Below are 14,706 nucleotides of genomic sequence, written 5' to 3'. Positions count from 1 at the left end.
TAATCATTGATATTATGTTGATAGTTCTAAATATAAAGCTTAACTACAACTATCACATAAACTTAACATGATCCAAGAAAATGAGGTCAAGGTCATATAAACCAAACAAGAAATACATGTACACCTTACAATCATTCAATACACTAAATATAGTTGACCTATTGCTTATAGTTTCTAAGATACATAATCCTAGATATCATTTTAATATCTAATATCTAATACTATTAATTATGATTTTAACCTTATTTTACATGATTTCCAAAGCAACAATAAATACAGGTGAGCGACAAAAAAAAAACAGGCTCTTGAGAGCCTCTAGTTTATTTATATTCCATTTTGAAAGAAAAATTGATTCCAGAATTGTTTATGTGGTACACATTGTAGATACGTCTACCAGGGAAATATTTTCTTATGTCAAACGTGGTGTTTAAGGTGGTGTTTAAGTCGTCACATGATTTTACAATATGACTTATTTCCCATATGATTTAGCCTGTAGAACAAGTTCCCATACTATAAAATTTCGCCATGTAATTTCATGGTATGGTAAAAGATACCCTTTACTCCATAAAAAACTGCTGATCGCTCACTGCAAAATGTTTCCCTTTATTTTAACAGCATTAAAACCAAGAATTCACATCTGTTGTTGTGAGTTTTATCATAAAAATTACCTCGATTTTCAATTAAACCAAAAAACTATACAAGCGTTCAGCAATTTTCAATAAGCTGACTAATTCTTCTATACACAACTCAAAGGATTTGAAATAATATTGCCGTTGGTAACTTGTTCTACTCGTTTGTTTGTTGTCCACATCTATTGTCTGAAGTGACGCCCATTGAATATTACTTATTGGAGTATTATTACTATATAAAGGAGTTAGAATAGCTAGATTTTTTTGTAATTATGCCCCTGCCGTAGAAGAGGGGGCATTAAGTTTTACCCTTGTCCGTCTGTACGTACGTCCGTACGTCCCAAATTTGGTTTCCGTTCTCTAACTTGAGTTTGCCTCAACAAAAAATGTTATGAAACTTATACACAATGCTTATTACCACAAAACACAGATCAATTTTGAATTTTGGTGGTGTCACTTTAACCGTTCTAGAGTTATGCCCCTTTATAAATGGAAAAATTGCAAAATTTTTAGTTTCCGTTCTCTAACTTAAGTTTGCCTCAACCAAATGGTATGAAACTTATACACAATGCTTATTACAATCAAATACAGATCAAGTTTGAATTTTGGTAGCGTTACTTTAACCATTCTAGAGTTATGCCCCTTTATAAATGGAAAAATTACAAAATTTTTAGATTCCGTTCTCTAACTTAAGTTTTCCTCAACCAATTAAATATTATGAAACTTATACACAATGCTTATTACCACAAAACACAGATCAAGTTTGAATTTTGGTGGCGACACTTTAACCGTTCTAGAGTTATGTCCCCTTATAAATGGAAAAATTGCAAAATTTTTAGTTTCCGTTCTCTAACTTAAGTTTGCTTTAACCAAATGTTATGAAACTTATACACAATGCTTATTACCACAAAATACAGATCAAGTTTGAATTTTGGTGGGGTCACTTTAACCATTCTCGAGTTATGCCCCTTTATAAATGGAAAAAAAATGCAAAATTTTTAGTTTCCATTTTCTAACTGTCCATGGGGACACATTCTTCATTTTTTAGAGGTCTATAGTAGGGAGTTTCATATACCATGGCAGGGGGGTCAAAATACCATGGCTAAGTAAAATTTCAAAAACATCTTTTCCAGCATGTTAAATACATACATACTACTTATTGGACTATTATAACTATGTAAAGGAGTTAGAATAGCTTGAATTTTTGAAATTAGAGATCTATAGCAGGGGGTTCAATATACCATGACAGGGGGGTCAAAATACCATGGCTAAGTAAAATTACAAAACATCTGGTATATTGAACCCCCTACTATAGACCTCGAATTTCAAAAATTCTAGCTATTATAACTCCTTTACATAGTTAAAATACTGTAATAAGTAGTTTGTATGTATTCAACATGCTGGAAAATTCATATCTATTCAAACTATTTTACATAGTTATAATGCTGTAAGTAGTACTTGGTATACATGATGGAAAAGATTTTTTAACCATTTTTCTTAGATATGGTATTTTGACCCCCCTTGCCATGAATCCCCTTGTCTTTACACCTCCATTTTCAAAAATCAAATTTATTTCAAACTACTTTTAAAAGTTTTAATACTCTAATTAATATATGGTACATATAAGTCATATTGTAAAGATGTTTTAACAATTTTACTGAGCTATGGTAATTTGACCCCCTCCCCCTTTTTTACCATGGGAAATTTAACTCCCTTTTTATTTTAGGATTTCAAATAATCAAAACATTGAAGGTTCATGTTCTAGTCATAATGCTTCAATAAGTAGTTTGAATGAAATTTTGTTGGTAAAGACTTCAGCACCCATACCAAGCCATGGAATTTTTTTTCCTACCATGGAAAATTTACCTCCCCTTTTGGCATGTCTGATTTTCAATCTATAATAAGCTTTTAAATAATGTATAATGTTCTAATAATTATCTAGAATGAAAAAAACAGGGGAGTTCAAATTACCATGGGGGTAAATTTTCCATACAAGGGGGATTCAATATACCATGGGGGGGGGTTCATTTTACCATAGCGGTATTTTGACCCCGGGGTCGATTTTCCATGGGGTTCAAAATACCATATGACACAGGGCTTCAAACAAATATTTGAGTCAGCTGGAGATTTTCCTCTGATTCAGATTTCAGTCCCGTGAGACTTAGTAACAAAGTCAATCATTTTGAAAATGTTGGCATCATAACAATGATAGCCATAAAACGATATTAAGCTTCAGACTTTTGATATAAATTTGATGTAAAATGTTAAATTGACAGTGCATCAAACTAAATGTTCAACATAAGTGTACTAAAATCTGCCTTAGACTCTTTATTAATGCAATATCAATCTGTCAGAACTGTACTTTCTTTTTAAAGCACATTTCCTAATACCGGATGTTGACTTGACAATGATAAAATGCGGACCAGAGATGACGCGTTAAATCCATGTACGCTTTCAAAGCACAATGAGTTTAAATAGATCTGTCCACGTTATTTTTTCTTGAAAATACTTGAAATGAACATAAAATAAAGGTATTAATGATATTGTTAGCATTTTTGAAGAATTCGGATGCAAAATTAAATCTCACATATGCGCACACATGTTCTAGTTTCAACAACATGGTTCTTTTGAATTTTCACTTAAAACTTAATTTTTTGTTGAGCCTGCGACTTTTGTTGCAGAAAGCTCGACATAGGGATAGTGATCCGGCGGCGGCTTTAACTAACTTCTTTAAAGCTTTATATTTTAGAAGGTGGAAGACCTGGATGCTTCATACTTTGTATATAGATGCCTTATGTTACGAAATTTCCGTCTGTCACATGTCCATTGTCCTTGACCTCATTTTCATGGTTCAGTGACTACTTGGAAAAAAAGTAATGTTAATTTCTCTTTTATTTTGAGTAATAGGATAACTATATTTGGTATGTGCGTACCTTGCAAGGTCCTCGTGCCCATTAGAAAGTTTTCACTTGACCTAGACCTCATTTCATGGATCAGTGAGCAAGGTTAAGTTTTGGTGGTCATGGATACTATAAGCAATAGGTCTAGTATATTTGGTGTATGGAAGGATTGTAAGGTGTACATGTCCAACTGGCAGGTGTCATCTGACATTGACCTCATTTTCATGGTTCAGTGGTTATAGTTAAGTTTTTGTGTTTTGGTCTGTTTTTCTTATACTTTATGCAATAGGTCTACTATATTTGGTGTATGGAATGATTGTAAGGTGTACATGTCCAACTGGCAGGTGTCATCTGACCTTGACCTCATTTTCATGGTTCAGTGGTCAAAGTTAAGTTTTTGAGTTTTGGTCTTTTTTTCTAATACTATATGCAATAGGTCAACTATATTTGGTGTATGGAAATATTTTATGATGTACAGGTCAGTCTCGCAGGTTTTATTTGACCTTGACCTCATTTTCACGGTTCATTGCTCAGTGTTAAGTTTTTGTGTTTTGGTCTGTTTTTCTTAAACTATAAGTAATAGGTCAACTATATGTGTTGTATGGAAGGATTGTAAGCTGTACATGTCTGCCTGGCATGGTTCATCTGACCTTGAACTCATTTTCATGGTTCATTGGTCAATGTTTAGTTTTCTTAGTTATGTCTGTTTCTTAGAAACTATCAGCCATTCAGACATTATTCAGAAAAAAATAAGAAAAATTAAGAATACTTGTCAGACAGAATTCAGACACCATTTTTTCATGAGGGCTCTTAGAAACTATAAGCAATAGGTCAACTATATTTAGTGTATTGAATGATTGTAAGGTGTACATGTATTTCTCGTTTGGTTTATATGACCTTGATCTCATTTTCTTGGATCATGTTAAATTTATGTGATAGTTGTAGTAAAGCTTTATATTTAGGACTATCAACATAATATCAATGGTTAGTAAAGAAGGCGAGATATTTCAGCGTGTGCACTCTTGTTTAAAACTTTATCATTAGAATTCTATTTCAATATGTATCTCTGATAGGCTAAATCATTTTTACTAAGTAACATGATATATCAATCAATGCATCATACCCAAAATTTCCACTAAAATGTCACATTTTTGTTATTCTGAATATGCTAGATATGGTTATGATTAGCTGGTATTTGAATTGATTTTTATAACAAGCATCATTCGTCCTTCGAAACTTGACAAAATGTTGTAACTTGAGTATAGCTATATTTTGGGGCTTACCGGTCTAAAAAGGACATTTTTGGCATTTCTTGGATACTTGCTAAAAAGATCAACAACAAAACATGAAAATTTTTAAGTTACTATAATTTTTTTAATGTTTTAAATATTTCTATAAGGGTTTACATGTGTGTTACAAGTTTTAAGATTTTTGAGCTGAAGTCTCTTATACCGTTACCATGGCAACGGAATAAAAATGTACAATTGTCAAGTATTTTTCACAATAATCCGTGTATTTAATCATGAACACTTATTTATCTTTTGACACTGGCTTATGATATTTGGCATGAAGGTGTATTACAATAAGACAGTGTATCTCATAAATATCAATACCGTCAAATGACCTTGACCTTTGACCTCAAGGTCAAACTACTTGATTGTTTTACATTTTTTTGTCCTTAGCACATCCTTTTCTCTCCCTTGAAAAAGTCTTTTATATTTGATACACAAGTGCAGCACCTACATATAATGTGTCGTGTACCACGGATGATGATCTTCAAGGTCAAGTATTTAATTTTATATGTCACCCTAAAACCAAACATATTCTTTCTGACTTATCAATATGTAAGTGAAGAGATGTGGACTGATTGCTTATGAGACAACTATCCACCAGAGTTAAAATGAAGTGGTAGTAAACAATTTATATGCCACAGAACGGGAAAGACCTTTGCAATGCAGCTTAGGGTTTGTCTCTGGGGGCTATGACGCGCCCCCTCATATAATAATGTTGTTATTTAGATTTATCTAAAAAAAAAGGGTTCAAAACCCCATCCCTAACCATATTTAATCTTAATTGCCTTTCTAGTTTATCATGCCCTGCCCCCTAAATAACATTAATGGTAAAATAGCTTGAAATATGTTCATATTCCTACCTCTAAATCATATATATATTATCAATCAGCATGACAACACCTTTGAGTACACCATATGTTTTTGCTGGGGTTTGTGCCCCTTATATACACTGTTCAGATCCCGAGCCCTAAACCATATACTTATATAATAAATATATCATGACTAGACCAATTAAGCGTACCATATATTTTGTCCCTCATGCCCTACTCTCTCGTTTAATAAATTGTTAAATATATTGAAAACAGTGCATATTTCCACGCATTAACCATATAACTGTATATTCTTATTTGCAATGACAATCTTTTTTTTACTAGAATGACTCCTACAGGAAAGACATAAGTTTTAATTCCCTAAAACGGTTCTACCTAGGTGTAATAAAATTCAAAGACAATTTGGTAGAATTCTGTCTTTATGCAGAAAAATTTAAAATACTTTGAATTCAGAAGTTAATGTGTGTAATAATATTATTGCGTATTCATGGTGACCTTCCAAAATGTGAGATTAATTAAAACAAATTTAAATCAAACTGTAAGGTAATATTGTACAAAAAATAAAATTGCAACTAAGGTCATGTGTCAGTCTGGGCTATATAGGGCTAACTACATGGTGTGGGGTTTCCCAGTTTGTTGCAGATCTTGTGGCGACCTCTGGGTGTAGTGTACATTTTTGGTTAGTTAACTTCTGAGATGAAATATTGTCTCCTTGACATATACCCCATATCTGTTCTTGTCCCCCTCAGCATCACATTGCGACCGGGAATATATAAACGTGTTTCGTCCGTCTGTCCGTCCGAGCATCTGTCCGGATGGTAAACACTCTAGTATAACTACACCCCACGCAACGAGTTGCGGAGGGTATAATGTTTTTGACCCGTCTGTCCGTCCGTCCGTCAGTCCGTCAGTCCTGTTTCTTGTCATCGCAACTCCTCTCAAACCACACAACAGAATTTCATGAAACCTTTTTAGATAATAAGGACATACTATGTAGTTGTGCATATCGACAGGAAATTACGATTCAATTCTTTTTTCTGATACAATTTTTTTTTCTTACACTTATTTTATTTCTCCAATGACAATGTGGGGTCGTGGGGTATGTGAGCGCGCTCACTAAGTTCTTTCATTAATCCTAATCTAATTTGGATAAAATTTATGCAGTAGCTTTCTACAGACAACCGGTGAAGGTTGAAAATGAGCCCTGTTAAAAAAATTTAGAACGCTGGGGACATTGAAAATCTGTTGTGTTATTCATATTGCAATAGTTTTTGAACTTACAGAAATATATTTTGAAGGTCTCGATCAGAAAGTTTCGAGATACATTGTAAATGTAAAAGTCAGCTTGATAGATTTCCCAAATAAAGTAAGAAAACCATGAAGATTTGATAAATGGAATATACTGAATTCAAGATCAGTTGATGACATTATAACGAGAAATTATTCCCCCTTCTTCTGTCTAATACCGGTATGTGTTTATATAACAGAAATATTTGTGAATGTATAATGACATGCATCTGTTGCATCACAATTTGGTAGTAAAATAATTTTCTTCAGATATTGGTCCTTGAATTGGATCCAACATGAACTGTACATTCAATTCTGGTAGTTGAATTCTAAGTTTGACTACATTTTGACAGTCTAAGAATCATGTCTAGTTATTTTTGTAAACACCAGCTTTTTATGTTATGAAACAGATAGCTCAACAATAAAAGTACAGTCTTTGAAATTATTTTCAAAGTAAATTTAGGAACAAGAGCCAGTGTGAGTTTTTCTCATTAATTGGCGTCAGTCATTCGTTGTCATCTTCTGTTAACTTTTACAAAAATCTTCTCCTCTGAAACTACGGGCTAAAATTAATCAAACTTGGCCACAATCACCATTGGGTTATTGAGTTATAAAAATTGTGTGCGATGACACCCTTCCCCTTTCCAACCAACATGGCCGACACGGGTAAAAATAGAACTTGGGGGGGGGGGGGGGGGGGTTGTGGACATGAAAGAACAGATGCACAGACTGAAAAACATAATGTCCCTAGCTGGGGCATAAAAAGATAGATTTATAATTATTTCATAGTGAGTAACATTAAGTACATGAGATAAGTTTCATTTTTTTCATGAGTTTACTATAGTAAAAATATGACAGCACAAATTATTTTAGAAGTCAGTTTTTATAATATGATTTCTTTGTATTATCCCCTTGGTCATATAAAAATCAATGTTATGGTGACTGTAATTTGTTAGGTATCTACACCTTGTTAGATAATTGCTCATGTTAAAAAATACACTTTAAAACTACATGGATATACAGAGTGATATTTTATTTTTTTTTATTTTTCCACGTTCATTTTCTATATAGAGATTACTCTATCTATATATTACATTATACATATTTATCAACAGGTTAACCCGTTATTATCCGACTGCCTGTCGATACTTTTATTTTGGCATTGCACAAGCATACCTGCCAACTTTCACGATTTAGGCGTGTACTACACGATTTTGACCCTTTGTCACGATTGCACGATCGTGATCGTGAAAAAACCTCTAAAACACGATTTTGTGAAAATCTACACTAAAAATATGATTGTTCCCGATTTTGACCTGTTCCCAAGGGAAGACAATCGTGATCAGCCAATCAAATTCTGTGTTTCTCATGATCAAATTAATAAGCCAATCAAAAACGTTTTCTCTTAAGATAATTCTAACATGCTAGATATTGAACTTGTGTTGTATTCACCTCTGTGTGTTAATCAGAATTGTAAAATCGTGAACATGGAAGGTTAATTTTCATCTGCAAGGAGGTTCTTAAACAGCTTTAGAATAAAAGCATGGCTGATTGACAAAATTCAATGATGCAGTACTACCATAAAGATAATAAATAGTAGTTTATTCACTAATTTATTGACATTACACTTGCTGAAACATATGTCATTTTTGTATTCAATTAAATTACCAAATGGGGCAAATCATTTAAGGTACAATGTACTATACATTTTGTACTTCATTTTTCACAAGGACCAAATAAACAGGTTCGGAACAAACCCCCAAATGAGGGGTATATCACTTAAATGACTGTTGTATAAAAGAAAAAAGAAAACTTAAGATTTTTTAACTTAAATTTTTAAAATTGGGAAAATTCATTATATTTGGAACAACTTTAAAGTCTTTTCTAAATGAGGGGTCCAATTATTTTTAATAATAAAGAAGATAAAAATCCAGGAACATTGCAAAATTCTTGGGCATGTTTTGACCATATAATACCAGATAGATGTATAATTCTTTAGGAAAAGTTTCTTCAAATATTATAGATATGTGCTCATTTGTACTTAAAATTGGTTTTTAATGTCCTTACATTGAGGGGTTACCCCTCATTTGGGGTGTTGTTCCCAACTTGATAAAAGTCCTTCTTTATGCATAATTTTAAATTTTAAACATCAACAATCATTTAATATCCTAACACAAGAAAATAAATCCTGGTCTTCTAGCTACAGATTCATCTTTTCTACTGATATATTAATAATAACTAGAATCATGCTAATAAACTTAAGAAAAGGGCTTGTAAGCTCATCATACAAATATGACACTTTTTCTAGACCACAAAACAGCACGCACAAAATATGTCGCAAAGAATTGTTGTCGCGCACTAAAACCCCCATGGGGACTTTCAAAAGTTGGCAGGTATGCACAAGTCATGTCTTCTTTGACTGTCCATGACGTTAAAACACTAAATCCCTGGGATGTGTTTTAGTTGATTGTAGTCTCTGATGTATGATTTTTTATTATTAATGTTTTTTGGTATTAACTAGCTTTCAGTAACTGCGAGTACTCTCAAATTGACTTTCCTGTTAATTTGACCTGTTGATACAATTTGTAAAAAATGGTATTTTTGTTATTTAATGTTTACTTATTTAGTGTTATATCTAGTCTTACTATTTTTAATATATACCACCTTTGATAAGTGTTTAATATGACGATAAATTTTCACTTTTGTTCTCGAACTAGGAACAACAAAATTATTTATTTTGTAAAAATTATTTCTGTACTCCATATATACCTTAAAACAAAATTATTTTTATATTTACCTGTGTACGTTATTTTTGTCCAAGGTTATGGTTGTCTTTCTGATATTGTTAAACATCTAACCCCCTTGTTTTATTAATTTTGTATTTACATTCAGTGGGAAAGCCACACGTCAGTTCTGTGCCTCCTTCCATATGACGTAACGGACAAGAATTCAAGGGCGACAATCGCGATTTTTTCATAGACGGCGACAGTATCGCATCATCTCGGTAATTTGTTTACATCGTGAACGTGTGATTTTTCAAGAAATTTATTATTAAAGACAATTAAACTTGCATCATTTCATCATCAATTAGTTATATAGGTAAGTTTAACAGGTGACCATGCTATTTTTTCTTCTTAGGAGATTTTACAAGAAACAAACATCTGAAAATGGCAAGTAACGTTGTTGTTTTGGAAGATAAAAATATGGCGGGTGTTTTCCCCTTTTGGAAATAACTGACACATTTGCATTCTAATGGCTATTTAAATATGAAATGACCAAAAATAGTATCTATGATGATGGGAGTCCCTAAATATTTGCATAACTACCCATCACTCCGTGTCAAATTGCAACTGAGGCTGCGAAAGGAAGCACATAAATCGACGCCATCTTTCAACAGATCCAAGGTTTCTGAGCGCACAAAATCATAGTATTATTACTTTTAATGGTTAGAAGAAAGATATGAACAATATCCATAACATAATTTATTGATCAGATCGGTTAATGGCTATACATTTGCCCCTTTTCGGTACTGAAATCCAGTAAATTTCCACAGAACACATGTAAATAAACGCCCCTTTACCAGCGTGAGACTTCAATTTTAAATAAAACTTTAATTTTGGCCTGTCAATGTTAGCATTTATATTTTAATTTAATTATTACGGTTGTGTAAAGCATTTGTGATCATTTGTTTGGTTGTCTCGAATAGTAAAAAGGTTAGTATGCATGGTTTTTTTTATTAATATTTTTATTTAAACACAATTAGTGTGTGACAAAAAACAAAAACAAACAATTTAGCAAAAAAAAATAACAACTATAGTTTAATTTTATCCTAAACCTCTACCCATCATTTCTTACGGTTAGTATGGGGTTAACAGAATAGAGAACTATGGTTAAAAGTATAAGGAATAGAGAAAAATCGACTAAAAATAAGGAATAGAGAATAATGATGTGCTACTTTATTGAGAAAAGAGAATGATGGGCAAAAAGTATAAAGAATACAGACAAATGACCTTAAAGATTAAATAATATAGAAATGGAGGACACCCGTCCAGACCCTTGTTTATTTGAAAAACAGTAGTATTATTTTTGTTAAATAGTGCATATGGTCATGAAAAATATTTTTAACAGATTTCAGGTATATGAAATATTAATCAGTAGGAAAGTATCAGCTCTGCCTCTCCTTCCATGCTAAAAAAACGCACAAATTATATGTGATTGATTGTTGATTTTTAACAACATGTTCAGTATTGACTAGGTGTTGTGGCCAGGTTTTATTGGTGGTGGATGCCTGAATGCTCATAGATAACCATAGACCTTTGGTTACAGCAATCCTAATCAATTTTGATTGGAGTTCAGATAACTCGCACAAGGAGAGTTTGAACTCACAACCTGAATGCAGACTTATTTGAGCATTTACTTTATGTTTTTGCTCTCATACTGATATTTTGTTTGTTATTATGACATTTACTTACATTTAATATCATTTATGAGGAATTAAAGATATGAATGATTGAATGAAAAGTTACCTTTTAAATAACAGATATGATAATTTAATGTTGCATATGAAGTTAAACTTTATTTAAATATATATTAATATCTATAAAAAAAGATTGATATGTTATTATAGTGATGAATTTAAGATATTGAAGTAAATGAATAAATAAATAGAAAAATTTCTTTGAACATATGTTGCTGTAAATGTATATGATTATGACCTTTTCTTATCAGACATATCATATAAATATGATAAAGTCATTAAAATAAATTATTTATTTACACCAAAAGTCTAATTTGTTTTTGTATATTTTTATTGAAGCTTATGTACATACTTTTGATTATTTAAGATTAAAATAAGAATAATTTCAATTTCAAAAAAATGATAACAAACATCTAAAAACAATCTTAAGTATATACATTATGGGATTTTCTCATGTTTGAAGGCTTTAGTCATAGTGTAGGATAAAATTGCTTATATCCACGCCATTTGAGTTTTGAGGGATAGTTGTCTCATTGGCAATTATTTTTCACATCTGATTAGTTTTACATTAGTGGGAGCAGGGGATTTGGAAAATGAATAATCTTGACTTGCCCTTAAAGATATCAGAATGAAAAATTATTTTACCCACCAAAATAAAGGATATTTAAGACTTTATGTGTGAAATAATTTTTTTGACAACAAAAAAATAAAACAATCAGGAATCACAAAATAAATATTCCAAAATTCATCCTGCTTCCCCCTGTAACAGAATATTGAATGGTCGTATCCTTATACAGTCAGATTATACCATATTTATTCAATGCAAAATTCAAAACAACATGTAATATAATATGGGTAAATATAGTCCAAATCATTATGAGGTCTTGTAGTTTTAAGGCTATGTTTATAGTTTTGCAAGGTGTCACAGAAAAGCAATGAAATAATGTCAATATAAAAATAAGATCTGGTTTGATTGCCAATGAGACAATTCTCCACTGCTACTGGAGACCAAATGACATCTAAGTAAGGAACAATAGGTCAATGTCTGACAATTACTGATTTTTAATAAAGATTTCACAAAAAGTATTACTGTAAATTCAGAAATTAATGTGATGTTTTTATTATTGCGAAAAATGCGACAGGGTTGTAATTGCAATAATTTAAACTCACATTAATGATTTTGAAATTTTGTATATGAAGTCAATATCGCAAAATTTATAATCGCACTTTAGTCGAAAATGACAATATCTCAATAATAATTTAAATGCACGCAATAATTTCTGAATTTACAGTATTTTAATTACAATACACCTTATCACTATTTGTCGGCCATTACTGGACATCACACAGGTTCCCGTAAAATTTTGACGTCATAATACAAAATATCTGATGCCACAATGGAAAAGTGGTTGTTGTATGACGTCAATAGTTAAAGCGGGACAGATTCTCGGGTCAGCCGGGAATAGCGATAAGGTGTATATAAAAAAGAGACCAAATGACATGGAAATTAACAACTATAGGTCACTGTACAGCCTTCAACAATGAGCAAATGTAAAACAATTCAAATGAGATAACAAACGGCCTAATTTATGTACAAAAAGAGAAAGAAAAACAAATATGTTAAGCATCAACAAACGACAACCACTGAATTACAGGCTCCTGACTTGGGAAAGGCACATACATACATAATGTGGCAGGGTTAAACATGTTAGCGGGATCCCCCCTCCTAACATGGGCCAGTGGTGTAACAGTACAACATAAGAACAAACTATAAAAATCAGTTGAAAAAGGCGCTTAACTCATCAGATGGATACTAATAGAATGCATCTAACAAAAACACAGAGTGGACGTGGCCGGGAACTTGTATATCCTAACAACAAAAAGACACGTAGTACTGATCTGAGAGTACTTGAAGTTACTGACAGCTAGTTCAAAGCCACTAACAACTAATAAAAAAAATCATGCATCTAAGACTAAATACAAGTATGTCATTATGCACTTCCTATTTTTCTTATTTTTGTGATTTGTGTGTGGACCATACAACTTATAGCTATTTGTCCACCATGACTGGACATCACAAAGGTTCCTGTAAAATTTTTATGTCACTATTTAACTATGAGGCAAACCTATACCATGTATGGACGGCTACATGTATAATCGGTCCTGACAAGAAAATATGAAACAATTCAATTGAGAAAATTAAAAGTCCAATTTATTACAAAACAATTAACGAAAACAAGAGATAATTGACAGTACATGAAACAACAACAACCACTGAACTACAGGCTCCTGACTTTGGACAGGCACATATAGAATGTGGAGGAGTTAAACTAAATTTGATTGCACCAACCGGGACAGTGGTGTTATGGCACAACATTCGAACAAACTATGCAAAACATTAAAAGAAAAACAAATATGACAAACAGCACAACAACCACTCAATTACAGGCTCCTGACTTGGTACATGCACATAGAATATGGTTGGCTATTTAATCCCTATCTACCTACCCTAACTTTTTTTTAGCTGTAACTGGAACCACACATTCTATTTTATAGAGTACATAGGTATTGAACAGATTGTTGTAGCTTATATGTGCATGTGTTTAAAAGTAATATTTAGTATGGTTTTAATTGACTGATAACAAAATCAATATTTATACCACTAAAAAACAATATTCACTTCTTTTAAAAGAACTGGGCCATTTGAAGTTAGATGAAAGATGATCTGCATCATTGCGTTTATGATAATGTGGGAAAACACCAATTGTTTTGAGGTAAGAATTACACAGAAGAGACACAAAATAAATCACAGCAACCTTACAATTTATAAGAATATACAAATATTTATTTTTTCACCTTGGCAAAGTCGATCAGTATATTGGTGCCAAAATAATATAGCGTAAGCTCTATGAAAATAGTACTGGTAAAACAATGAAAACTTTGTGAAAATTAATTCTAACTATATATTTACACTAAAAATGGTTATGCTACTTGTAATGATCACAGTTTGGTCTTATGATTGACCTATTTACTTTTTATACGCCCGTTTACGGGACGTATTATGGTATACTGTTGTCTGTCTGTCCGTCCGTAGTGAACATGTCAGACATTAACTCAAAAACACTTTAAAACAATTTGCATAAAACTTTCGTGAATTGTTTATATCTATTGACGTGAGCTCCCTTTCATTTTTTATAAATTTTAAATTTTATGTTTCTGAGTTATGGGGTTTTATTCATTAAAAAAGGGGGATTTTCCAGTTTTCAGACAACAACTCCAGAATGCTTTCAC

The 14,706-nt window shown here is 32.1% G+C and overlaps 1 protein-coding gene across 3 annotated transcripts in view; it reads right to left on the bottom strand.

Moving 5' to 3' along the window:
- Positions 1–14,706, bottom strand: part of LOC127709397 (uncharacterized) — a 449,543-nt gene that overhangs the window by 318,908 nt on the left and 115,929 nt on the right. The window lies entirely within an intron of this gene.

This window comes from Mytilus californianus, unplaced genomic scaffold, assembly GCF_021869535.1.
Source record: "Mytilus californianus isolate M0D057914Y unplaced genomic scaffold, xbMytCali1.0.p SCAF_7, whole genome shotgun sequence".
NCBI lineage: Eukaryota > Metazoa > Mollusca > Bivalvia > Mytilida > Mytilidae > Mytilus > Mytilus californianus.
Note: the sequence above shows the minus strand (reverse complement) of the source record. Positions and strands in the feature narration are given on the sequence as shown.